Genomic DNA, 13,725 nt, shown 5'->3' with positions numbered 1-13,725 from the left:
ACCCTGAATAATTTTAAAGGAATGGGATTTTCATAATGTAGTGCCTTTTTATTGTCTGATCAAATAAAAAAAATCAAATTATAGGAAATCATACTGATCTGCTGTATTCCACCTGAGCAGGGTTAATGTAAACCCAGACTGAGGGCTGAATGTTTTCTTCACCAGGCAGAAGGAGGACCCTGCATTTTGACTGAGCTTCCTTACAGTTAAGTTTGTGTATTATTTATCTTTGTTTTTGCTGATGTCATATTCAGATTTTATCTGTACATATAAATGTACACATATGGGTGTATTTAGCATAAGCTGCTATTGCAGAATTCAGATTGGACTGCAGGCTCACAACTAATGATGCTTCAATTAATTGCTTTACTTGTGGAAAGTCTGATAACCTGATTTCCCTGCCTTCTTGTCTTTATGTGACTTTGTTCATCAGGTCTAGTGTGTTAAGGACCTAAAAACTGATCTGTAACCAACTATTTGGAGCAAACTAAGGATCTTCCTGTTCTTCCTTTTAAGTTATTTTCAAGTTTTTGATTTGCAATGTGATAACTGAGTTTACATGGCACTGTTGTATTTACATTTTGGTGCTTTACAGAAAAGGAACTGTGATTTCTGATTGTTTTGGTAGTTACAAAGATATTTTGATTTGGAATACTACTCTTACAGACTTGCAGATGTTTTCTTAGTATTGTGAGAGAAGGATTGCAGCTCTGGTTTTAGATGGCCAGCATTCCTCACCTGGGTCCATTGTAGGAATTGTGAAATGCTCCCAACAGGACCACATCTCCTGTAATTCACTAGATGTACAACTGAGGCAGTGTTTCCTTTGATGCCTGGATTTTTGAGACATGAGAAACTGTAACCCATCTCCCTTGAGGCAAAAGTATTTGGAAAGAAGATATATTCTTATAGGTGATTTTTGGTTTGTTTCCTTGTTTTTTCAGTATTTGTTACTTCTCTGGAGTTCAACTGATGATATTTTGTGAGATCAATATAATTATGCTGCCTTCATAATGTTAAAATCTTGCAAAAGTCACTTTTTAGCAACTTTTGTTAGTGCCTTTTAAATAGAATGTTTAAATTTTGCTGTGATATATTTCCATAAATAAGCAGTAATTACAAACATGTTTGCAAAGTGTAACCAATTTTTTTATATTATGATTTCTATGTGCTCTTTTCTGTGTGTGGGCTAGCAGTTCATTCTGTACACTGAATTTTGGCTGCCCACATCACTAAAATTGATGTGTAGTAAGGACCCAATTGCAGTTACACATGGAGTAGTGTGTGTTTCTGGCCTGTAGCACAGCTGTTCAGTGGTAGTTTACCAGAACTTCTCTATTCTACAAACAAATAAGCAATGTGCTGCATTTGTATGTTATTTATGGGTGTTTGGGTACCAATACATGAGCCGCAGTCTGATGTGTGTTGGTGTGAACTGAAAGGAGCTGGTGAAGTTAGAGAAAGTGGATTCATGAACAATATACAAAAGCAATGGGTTTGAAATTAAGCTTTCACTTCACATGCATTGCAGGCAGAGTGAACCATGTTTAAATAACCCACACATTGGAAAGTCATCCAGAGAGAAGAGCTTTTGTTCCCATGAGGAACACATGGTAATTTGCATGTGGTATACAATGGTATCAGCATATGAATTGCAGGAAAAGCAGGTATTGGGGGGTCAGGGTCTGTTTTTAAGATTTGTTTTTGTGCTTAATATTTAGCAATAAGAAGTATAATTAGAAGACCATGAACCAGGATAAGAGTTTTTTCTTCCAAAGCAGAAACAATGAAGGGAGGATGTTTACTGAAATAGCACCTCGGTGCATGCAGCTGTCACATCTGCAGAAGGAAATCTGTTCAGCAGCCCATGATCATCCTGTGTTTCACGTAGATGTTGATTTTTTTGTTCTGTTGATTTCATTTTGGTAGCTGTTTTCTGCTTTGCATTCAAGAGCCAGAATAAGTTTGACTTCTGCTTTTCCTTACCCAGTGGCAAAGGAGCCTCAGGCCAGGCGTTGGTGGGTGCTGGTGGTGGCTCTGGGAGCAGCATCCTGCAGGGAGGGCCAGGGGCTTCACCTCCACAGCCCCCCAGACTGCAAAGGCCTTGGGGAATCATTTCCTAGTTCAGGCTGGTGACAAGTGGAGCTTGCCAAAGGAACTTTGGGGCAGCTGATCGGTCCACCTTGTCAGGTACCAGGTAAAAAGAAAATGCTGTTTAACTGTGGGATAGCAGCATGTCTTGAAAATTCTTTTGCAATTCCTGTAGCTGGCCAGAGCCCGGTTTCCAGGGAACTTTTTCTCCACCAATGTCTGTTGGGGATGTAATTCATAGTGGCTGAAAGATATGGTCAGATTCCCCTAAAGGCACACCACTTAATAGTGTGCAGACCATGTGTTTGTAATTCAAATATCTGTGTTATTTAATGTTATTTATTGAGGTCTATTCTTCTCTATGCTTTCTCAAGGCCTCTAGATTCTTGCTAGTTGTCCTACTTACAGACAGCTAAGTAGCCCTTGATGTCTGTAGCAAGCCACAGGGCAAAACAAGAACAACAGCTCACCCATGCCTTTTGTAATTTGGATAGATGTCCAAGGTGTCGGAAGGGCTTTGAAGTAATTTGGTCTCTTAAGAAATGTATTGCATGCATTCAGGGGCTTCAAAGCCAAGCTCTGTTTCTAAAATTTATTTATTTTATATGTTGAGTACAGTTTTGGGGTCAAAATGTTCACAGATCCCCTTTATATTCATCCTGGTTGTACATCTGCAGGTATTTTTCCCAGTGTGTTTGGGAATGTTTTAATATGTATCACATTTCAAAGCTGAATAGAATCTGGTAGCATTTACCCTACTTACTGAATATGCTAAATTCCAGTAATATTTAACTGCTTTGGTACTGTGAATTCTAGACTGTAGCCTCTTAACTGCCAGCTTGTTTTCCTAGTTAAAAAAGGTAGAATAAAAGAACACGCGCATTAATTGCTTGTTAAATTCTACAAAAGGCTGTGGTAAACCTCTCACTTCTCCTGTTTGCTGTGTAGAATGTCTCTGTGCTACTCTGTACAATACTGTGTGATGGAGAATCTTATCATTGCAGTGAACCCATGTACAGCAGTAACATTTGCATTAAAAAAAAAAAAAGACTTTGGTATCACCTTGGTTTTCAGTGGAGCAAAACAGTGCCTGGAGAAATTAAAAAGGAAAAAAGATAAAAAGCAATCTGCTCAAGTTGAGTATTGATGTGGCCGTGGATGGATCAGCAAATGGTGTGGGAGGAGATGGCAGCAAACAAACCCGGTGAGCTCTGGAGGTGCTGCTGTGGGTCCCTGGCTGAGCTCCTGCCCTGCTCTCCTGGCCACAGGCACCCTGGCTGTGGGAACGAGGGAATTTCTACCACCTCACAACTCAGCAAGGAAAGGGTGAGCTCCCAGCAGTGAAGGACACTAAGGAAACCACTGCAGTTGTACAGCGTGGAGATTTTATGCAGACTGTTCTAGGCCAAGTCTTTCCCCAAGGGAACTCCTGGGAGTTGCTGAAGCTGTGGAAGGGTGCTAAGCAATCCTTTAGGGTGAGTGCCACATTCATGGCTTTAAAGTGTGGCTAATCTCACACAGGACTGAATGTTCAAGGTTTGTGCTACAACATCTATATACTTTATTTTTGAAGAATGAAGCAGGAAGTGTTTTCAAGCCCAGTAGGATTGGGATAATCTCCCATCTGGTTTCCTTTGCACATTCTGGGTTTCACAGAAAGAAAATACAGGTGTGTGGGCTCAGAGCAGCCCAGGAGTCCTCTGAGAGCAGAGCTTGAAAATAGCTTGTGGTTTATTGTAGTAAGGAAGTCGAAGTGCAGGAGAGAGGCTGAGGGGTGGCAAAGAATTGGTTAATCCTGAAATGTAAAGCACATGAAAAATCCAGACTATGATTCTGATTTTCAGATGTTTTGCTTCTTCCCCACCTTTCTCCCTGGTTATGTGTACACCATTTTCTTTATAGTTTTTCTTCAGCTTTTAAATCCACATGTACAATGCTGTGAAGTGAATGCATTTTTGTGCTATGCCATAATAAGTTAATATTCTCCTGTACAGGGTTTCACAATGCAAACCTCTGTGGAAAAAGGTAACTCCAGAACTCCAGCAGGAACTTTTCCTTGTTCTGTGTTGGGAAAAAGATAAACATTTGTGCTCCCAATTCCATTTAGTCCAGTGTTGTCCTCTCAGTTTGAGAGGAGTTCTCTCCTATTAGAACTGGTTTTGAAAGATTAAGATTTGAACACTGTGATCTTCCCTGTACCACAGGGCTGAATGGATTCAGCAAAGCACTTAAACAGACACTTTAAATTGAAGTTTAAATGAAGTTGCACAGAATGCAGTTTACATTTGTGTTTGTTTAAAATGCATTTGAGGACCATGAGCATATTCATCCTTTCTGTAAACATATATTAGACACCAGAGAAAACTGATTACATCTAGTTTTTATGTGGCCTTAACGTGCACTGCAATTGCTGTCCATTAAATTTTGGGTTTAATGATCAGAATAGAAAATGAAAAAGAAGCAAAATATTTAGGAAACTATTATTATGACTACATCAAGCTAATCATGCAGATAGAGGCTTTAATAATAGTGAGAGGATTATTCTGTGTAAATAGTAGAGTCTGTATGTTAGATTTTCAGCTGTTGAATATCCAGAAGCTGGTAGTACCATTTGGTTTTGCTTCTTTGCTAACTTAAGTCTATAATCAAACATCCATTTAAAGGAAGATTGATCTCCAACTTCCTCTTACAGTTGGAGTAATATTTGACTGAAAGGGGGCAGCAAATTGAGCAGATTGATTTAAAAAAGAATGCATCATCCTTTTTATATTTGTAGCACATTCTCATCAAAGAGCTCCTGTATCTACAGGTAAGTGGTATAGCTCTGTTCTTCCTTGGTTTACAAAGGAAACATAATTTTATTGATTCAGTTTTTTGAAACTGTCTTTTGAGTAGTTATGGTAAAACTTTAACCTCAGTGAAAATAAAATTTGTTTTGCCTTGGCATGACAGCATTCATTTTTAAAAATACTGGCTTCATTGAGGGTGCAACTCAATACCACCCCTTAACTAAGTTCTTATACTCTGGTCCTTCCATTCATAATGGAGAGGCTCCTTCAGGCAGTAATTGAAAACCTACTTCTAGAAATATGAATTACTCAATATTAACTAAAAAATAAATAAATTAAAAAATGAAACAATAGTATTCAGGAAATTCTGCTAAAGGAATAGCAGCCATATACTATATAAATATAGCAGATAAATATATATATAATATATAAATGTAGCAGATAAATACAATGCTGCTGTATGGATATCAAATTTAATGCCATGGATTCTCTGACATAAGAGATACACATGAATGTGGGATGTGAATGTCATTTAGTATTTCCCAAATGCAATTGAAAAGGTAAAAGTTAAAAGTGATTGTTCTGGTAGTGTGTGCATAGGAGAGCTGGCTAAAATTGAAAAAGGTTCTTCGGTATTTTGAACTTGGAAGATGAATATTTCCTGAAATGTCACAGTTCCATTACATATGGCTCATAACCTTTAAGAGTGGTTACAGTAAACCAAAATGTATTTCAGATTCAACACACTAATCCTTGATGAGAGATGTGCAGAGCTGTCATTTTCTCCAAGCATTCAGATCTGGTCACTGGGGTTTCCACAGGCCTGTTCCACAGAGACACTCTGCCTTTTGGCAGGTAAACACAGATTTTTTTTTTTTTTTCCTGCAAGGAAACTGAGAAAAATCTGTCCTCAAAACAATGTAGCGCCATACAATCTCCCCTTGTTTCTGTTAAATTTTCAAGAGCTAAGAAACCATTTCTTACAATGCTGCTGTAAAACTTTGTCTTTATTTGTTTGTGGTTTTCTTAAACATTTTTGGCAAACATTGTCAGTGAAGCTGCATGTTTTCACCCAAGTGCCATCTGGAACTGTCCATCTTTCAACCTGACTGTTTAAAAAGAGGAGACTTGGTGAGGAAATCTATTTTCTGTTGGTTTGAAAATGCCTGCATAAAATGTGCTAGCCTGCACATCCCCAACCTTTCTCAGTGTTTTGGAAGAGTGGCTTTTCTGTTGAGTTTATTGTTTGCCAAGAGTCCTCTGTGCATATGTAGGTCATTGCATGACATGGGAAGCTCTATTGCTTTGGGGGCATAGAAGCATTTCCAGAAATATTTTTAAAAGAACAAAGACAAATTGTTCTGAGGCAGAAATTTAGCAGCAGTTGGATCCCTCTGCTCCTATGACTCTTATTCTATAAATTGTGATAATCATTTCTGAGGGAGAAAGGAAGCTGAATGCAGAAACACCTGTGCTAAATGTCCAGTGGCTTTGGCACCTGAGCAGTGAAATCTCATCATGTGAATAGTCTCTGGCTGGTGGAGACAACAGGGAGAGCAAAAGCAAGAAAACTCCTGGGCTGACATAAAGACATTTTAATAGGTGGAGGACAAACCTCAGTGGCACAAAGGGAGTCACCCACCGCGTCCCACCAGGCAGTCCTGGAGCAGCAGCTGCCTTGGCAGGACAACCCCAGCTCCTTGCTGTGCCACAGTGGGGCGCAGGGCTGTCCCCAGTGTCCCCTCCCTGCCTCCTGCCCTCCCCTGCTCCTGGGCCACTGTGGGGGCTGCAGAAGGCTTTGCCAGGATGGCAGCAGGGCTCAGCAGCAGCTGGAACACTGGTGTGTTATCCAGCCTGGCTCAGTCACAGTCCCAAACCTCACCCTGGTGTGGGCTGCTGTAAAACCTTAACCCAGGCCTGGCCTAAGGCAATGCTAAATTAATCCAGCTGGAACCGTGGAGGAAAGACTCACAAAGGTGGCTGTTATAAGGGAAAATGTGTTTATTTCAACAATTTATGCTTAGTTTAAGTCTCTTGGATTTTGGAGGTGATCTTGCCCTGTTAGGAGGGTTGATGAATGAGCTCAGATGATGAGTGATATATTGAACATGACCTAATTATACTGAGGGAAATGGGAAATATTTTCTGACAGGTTCCGAAAAGCTCTGTGGGAAAGAGCTACCCAAGGTTGTCTTGCTGTGGCAGGAGGGGATGAATGTAAATTAACTCGTGAGAGACTGGTTCAGGCATTTGGATGATGGGTGCTACACAGGAACAGTTCAGCTGTGTCTGAACTCACTGAAGGATTAAATCCCCTTCAGAGCAGCAGCGTGATTTTGAGTTTCTTTGGAGTTCCCTGTGGTGAGTGAGTTTATATCTCTCAAAAACAGACAGATAAATTAGTGCCTGCAGTATTTTTCTCAACTGGATTTGAGTTTGTAGCAGTTGAAATTCCCTCCACAGAAATGAACAATTCCCCATTACCTCAGCAGCCCCAAAGGACTGTGCTCTGTTTTCCAACACAAGGTCCCGGGGGCTGCACAGTTCAGCACTGATTTAATACCCTGAAATGTGCCAGTAATCAGGGGTGGAGGAGGTGATCTTCCACTGAGTCCCACACATGATTCACGTTTCCTACTGGCTGCATGATGGTAAAAATGGTGGCAAATGGGCCCAGAGCTGGACCAAGGGAGGAGTGAAAGGCAGTGGCTGCTCTGGGGTTCCTCTGCTGCCAGGGCTGAGGAGCTGCAGGAACGGAGCATCAGGGACCCTCAGTAAAAGTGTGGTCTGGCTCTTCTGGCCTCTATTGTTTATCAGCTAAAGCTGAAAAACCTATAATTGCCCAAAGGAGTTACAGTCTTAGTCTTAAGCTCTCAGGATCTCTTGGTTTAGAAGCTCTTCAACTGATATCAAGAGTGTGACTGCAAGAAATAATATAATACACACGAGACTCTAATTCTAGAGACATTTGAAGGAGAGAATACAGTGAAATTGATTGCAAATGTCTCCCTCATTTATTTTTTAAGAATACAGTGTTCATAATACCTTGACTTTTAACCTGTAGAATTGCTATTACTGTAAGCATCACTATCATGGCAAACAAATACATTTTTTCTTTTAGTTTTGATTCTATAATAATGATAGAGCTATAACAAAACCAATTTCACAGAATAACTGCAGATTCTGAAAAGAATTGTGGTTACTGTTAATATTTTGAAAAGTAAAAGCTGGAATTTCTGGATAACTGCACTGTAAATTCTCACAAAAGTGTGTTTAATTTATCAGTTATGGACATTTTAAAGCTCCTGTAGACCTGTGTCTGAATGCATTTGTAGAAGCTACTGTATTGCCATTATGATTATTATAATATTATTGTGATGGCTTGATTTCTGTGTCACAAAACTTTGGTTTCAATTGTCACCTGTGTAAGATCATATTAAAATAAATGGCAATTTAAAATTGATGCTGATAATTTAAAATATGGATTCAGGAAAAGTAAGGCTGGAAGAAGTGCTAAATACAGAATTTCAAAAGCATTCCTGTTGTGGATCACAACATTTTATCTTAGATGAGTGAGTAGGTGATTCTCATGAATGCACTGATGTTTGGCCAGCAGTTCACCTGCTACGTTAATTTTCTTTTTTCTTTTTTAAAAATATTTATGGACTGAAAAATATATTTCTTAGCTAAGAGCAAGAAGTTGTTTCTTGAGGTCTTAAGTGAATTAAACATGTTTGCTGTGGACTGTGTCATATCCTAAAGTTGTTTTCCCCTTTTTTCCATTTCACCACACGACAAGAACAGCAATGCTGGGGTTTGGAGGGAAGGCTGCAGACTCTCAAATAGTGCTGAGGGGAAAATATCTTTAGTTTTTGATTCTGCTAATCTTCCCTCTCATGATTTACTAATTTGGCTCTCTTCTCTACAAAGCCAACTTGACCAGAAACCTTGAGAGGTACAGTTAAGTTTGAAGCCGCAGCTCCATTACAAAACAAAAATCACTGTTCTCCCACCAGTGTGGATAGGATGGCTCAGTAATGTATCATTTTGCCTGAGCTTTAGGGATCTCATGGCATGTAGGGAACCAAATGTTATCCTCTGTTATTTTAGTGAACTGACTTAAAATATGTCCTTTTAGCCTCATGGGGAGATTAACACTCATTGTGTTTTATAAACTGGACATTATTTCTATGCAAACAGTAGGGAAGCTCAGATATTTTAGTCAGCATTCAAAGTAATATTTTTGGCTTTTCTTGTGGTACTTTAATTTTTTTCCCCCATAGATCTGTAAATATTTTCTTTCTCTGAACAGGTAAGTAGTTTTTGGTCATACGTTAGAATAGATTTGCCTCCCCTAGTGCCTAAAATGAGTCCTTCATGATCCTGTATTAGAAGTATTACAGCCTCTCCTCTGCAAAAAGCACATTCAGTAAGAAGTTAATAACAGTAGGAAATTAAGCTAAGAGGCAGGTGCCAAATAACCCAACTGTACTTTTCACAGTAATGAGTAATCTGTGCTTCTTTTCCTAATGCCTTGACTAAAAAGGCTTGTTTAGTGTGTGTGCTTCACGCTGCAATATAGTGCTTCATTTCCCTCATAATTTCTGGAGCTGGGAGCTAAAGTAATGGTTTTCTGGGCCTTAGCACACTGCTTGATCTTGCAAAGTCTATTTCATGGTCTGCTAGATCCTAATGGAGATTGTTGGTAATGAGATAACATTTATTTATATAAAATGAAATTTACTGCCAACTGCCTAAAACTTGCAAGCAATTGAAGTAATGAGTTGTCTAAAGTTTTTAGTTTATCAGGATGTAAGAGAATATGCAGAGGTCACAGTTTCAACTCCCTAAAGTACCCAAAATATTATATAGGTCAGGGTACCAAGACACAGTGTCTGTGCAAACTTTTGAATGAGGCTGTATATTAATGGTTCTGCTGGAGATACATTTGTGTCTGGAGCTTCTGCTTCCCAAGCAATTAAATAATTTGGCAACAAATGTTACATCTCACTCGGTAAAATCAGATATTATGTGCATCTGTTAATGGAATCAATCTTAGAGCTGAAGCAGGAGAGAAAAGGTGGGGAGGAACTTGAGCAGCTGCTCTTGAGAGGCTTTGGGGGTGACCTTGGGATCAGCTGTGCTGATGCTTTTCCAGCAGAGCCTCTGCAGGAGGCTTTTGCCCAGAGCCACACTGTGAGCTATCCCTGCAGTGGAGATGGCATAATTGTTAAGGGAAATGAGGAAAAAGTGTCCTCCTGAATTGCCAGGTGAGATCTGCAGCACAGCGGTGGAGGCCAGGCTGGTGAATCCAGCTTGGCAATCTGGATGCTGTGCAAACCAAGGAGAATCAGAGGTCATTCCCCCCCAAGAGCTCGTGTGCAGTGCTCACCATCTCGGCTTTAACTGATGCAATGTGTCTTCCTAGGATACACACAGTACTTTATTTTCCAGTGGTGGTGCTGTGGATGCCACATGTCAGATTTTTGAGGAGGTTTTGTTTAGATGTTGCTCATTTTTGGTTGGTAAATGTTTTCTAATCAGAGAGATTTCTGGTTTGAGAACCATTAAAATTGTATTCCTTCTGCAATCATGAAACAAATGATAAACAATGAAACATTAAAAAGTCTGTCAGCCCCTGCATGCATTTACAGTAGGGGGAAAGAATATTGAGAAACATCTCTGTTGCTCACAAGGTTAGTAACTGGATTATATATTGATTTGAAGTTCAATTCTGTATCTGTAGAACAGAGTAATAATGTAATAAATGCAGAGGTTTCATGAGTTCAAGTCTGAAGTAGTGAAGCCATGGCTTAATTTTGTAGGTCATATCAAATCTGTGCCAATAATTCTTCAGGGGATAGCACATTATGTGTGCACCTACCACTTTTAAAGGCTAGAGACTCTTAAAAATATCTATTAGCTCTGTTTTAATAAAGCTTTCATATCCAAAGTGTTGGAGACACTGATGATTAAGATTTCAAGTGCAGTGGCCTCGGGCACTGTATCTAACTTTCAGAAACCTTTCCAAGTTATCTAAAATAATAGCAACTTCACTTTTTACTTTCTTGTTAAAAAATTCAGGATCTCAGAGCTTTGTAAGGCTATGAAGTTGGCAGATTTTACTGCACAGGAAAGTTTATTGAGCAACTTAAGTTTTACAATCAAAGCTTATTAGATGGCTTAAGATATGTGTGTTACTTTTTCATTTGAATTTATACAATGCACAACCAATGTGGAAAATATTTTTAAGAGGTTGCAAGAGAAAGTTGCAACAAGCAGCAAGAGGGTGGGGCAAAACCTGGCAACCTTTGCCAGTGTTATGGGAGGTGAGATTTTAGGTTTTACAGTTTTCAGGTTTTGCTTTGTCTTGTTCTTTGTAAATGGTGTTAGGTTGAAGCTACGGAGTTTTGTTTTATTTTGTTTTTCCTGGAGAGAGCATTTGTTTAGGTTGGTTTTTTTTTTTTTTTTGTTTCTGCTTGGTTAGTTAAGAGATAGAAAAATTGTGCTTTCAGTTATACTGATATGCATCTAGAATAACAATATTTATGTGTTGTTAGCCTAGACTAGATGGGACACAAAACCAGAACCTAGCTCCAGTATTTGTTGATGAGTAGGACAGAGATGAGACTTTAGAGAGGAAGATCTTAATTCCTGTCCAAATACTTCTGATACTACTGATATTAAATTCAGGTTTACGTTGTAGAAAAGATTTAAAATACTGGCTCAGGAAATAAGTGTAAGGAAAAGAATCTTCTTTGATCTGCATATATGCTACTGGGAGAAGAACCTTTTGCTCCTTGCCTGCCTTTGTAGCTGTGAAAAGCCAAGGAAGGACAGAAGAAAGTTTCCAGAAAGCAGCTGAGCCTGCAAGTTCATCTCTCCCCTATGGCACCCTCAGCTCTGTATCCCTGCCATCGCCCTCACTCAGACACTGGCAAACCTGCAGTTGTTTGGGCAGCTGAACTGAAACTTGTGAGGAAAACCAAGCTCCAGGATTTCTGAATCAGCTCCAGGAACCAGTTCACTTGGCAGTTACATCCTAGGTTTTTTTCCATTGCTGGGAAAAACCCTGGGAGGGGTTGGGTGGGGCTGGGGTAGGACCCAGGACACTCCTGGAGCTGGCCTGAGTGAGCATGGATGGTCAGCTGGGAGCTGGATGTTATTTATCTCTGCTGGAGAATATGTTAGTGATGGCTAAACCCAGCAGTGTGTGCTCTGTGCCCAGAGGTGCTGGATGCTGAACTGGCGTGGCAGGGGGGCTCTGAACACCTGGTTGGCACTTGTCCCTGTCCCCAGAATGGCTTCTTCCACTGAGGCTCAGATTTTACACTGAGCATAAAATTTTACTCTGCATCAAGAAAAGCACAATTAAAACTGCACATCAGCTAAGCAGTTCATTTTTTTGAATGTAGGTTAATGCCAGAGCAACTTTATTTTGTGTTAGTTTTTTCTTCTGAATTTATAAAAGGACCAGAACTCTGTTCTCTGGGCATGTCAATCAACCAAATTAAAGCACAGAAAACTGATGAATAAACACTACAACCAGTGCAGAAAGAAAACAAGTAGAGCAGCAATCACCCAATATCTCACCGAGTAACTGTACAGAGCCAATAATTAACACTAATGACCTGTCCCTGTGGTACAGCTGTCCTTCAGCACTTCTAAAACACAATACCCAAATCCCTCACAGCACATCCTTGGTCAGACAATGGGCTATTTCAAATCAGTAAGGCGGAGACAAAGTAGGGGTGCTGAAGTAGCTTCTTATTTTTACAGAGCAGGGCTGGCCTTGGGGATTGGCTGCTTTCAGCTGCCTCGGTGCTTCTGGGGGCCAGAGGGAGCCTCTCAGCAAGGCAGGTGGCATTTCTGACAGGGCTTAGGGCAGAAACTGCACCTTGGAAAAGTGCAGGTCCCTCCTGCTTGCCATGAAACCCCCACTGGGTGTGTTCATGTCACTCGCTCGCTTGCACGCTACAGAAATTCCCTCTGAGCTGCTGTCTCGTCCTATTTCAATCTGAAGATGGATATGAGCCCTGTCTTGAGGCTTGTAGAAGCTGACCAGATACTGTAGAAGGTAATGTCATTGGCAGTTAATAACTCATATGAAGAAAGGTGTCATTTTGTGCACCAGAAACGTGCATGGCATTCTAAGCATATGGGGTCCCCAGGAGAGGAAATGTCTCTGTCCTGCCTTAAATGTAGAGGTGCCACTGGCACCACAAAATCATTTAGGCTGCAGCTGAAACCCATTCTAGCATTGTGACAGCCAAAGCTCTCATCCATGCTTGTGGCTTTTGGAACAAAAATGACATTTGAGATTCTGAGTTTGTTTTTCAGCATCACCGTGGCAGAGCCACCCTCACCATGACAGCCAGCCCCAAAGAGCAGCACAAACCCGTCCCAGAGCAGAGACTGCACAGGCCCCGTTCTGCATGCCTAAAGGGGAGAGCTTCCCAAGGGTTACGTGCAGGACTCCACTCCAGTATCAGCCAATACCCCGGTGTGCATTTAGGGTACCACACTGACATTAAATTATTGAATTTCCAGCTTCAGCTGGAAAAATAACCATTTACTTTCTGTCAGAGGTTGCTATCATTAAATGGTCCTTGTATTCAATGTTATTTTGCAGGCAGCTAACTAATCCATAAAATTTAATTTTTCTTCATTAAAGGTATTATAAAACATAAATGATTAATTATTTCTGCTATATCTGGATTTTTTTTAAATTTTAAGAAAGTGACTTAAGTTCTTAAAGTGTAAAATCAGTAGCACAGATCGTGCTGAAATGCTAGACTAACAGCTCTAGCAGCTAAGAAGGTGTTGCATTAAAATGTTAAGTATA

This window comes from Ammospiza nelsoni, chromosome 10, assembly GCF_027579445.1.
Source record: "Ammospiza nelsoni isolate bAmmNel1 chromosome 10, bAmmNel1.pri, whole genome shotgun sequence".
In the NCBI taxonomy this organism is placed as follows: domain Eukaryota; kingdom Metazoa; phylum Chordata; class Aves; order Passeriformes; family Passerellidae; genus Ammospiza; species Ammospiza nelsoni.
Note: the sequence above shows the minus strand (reverse complement) of the source record.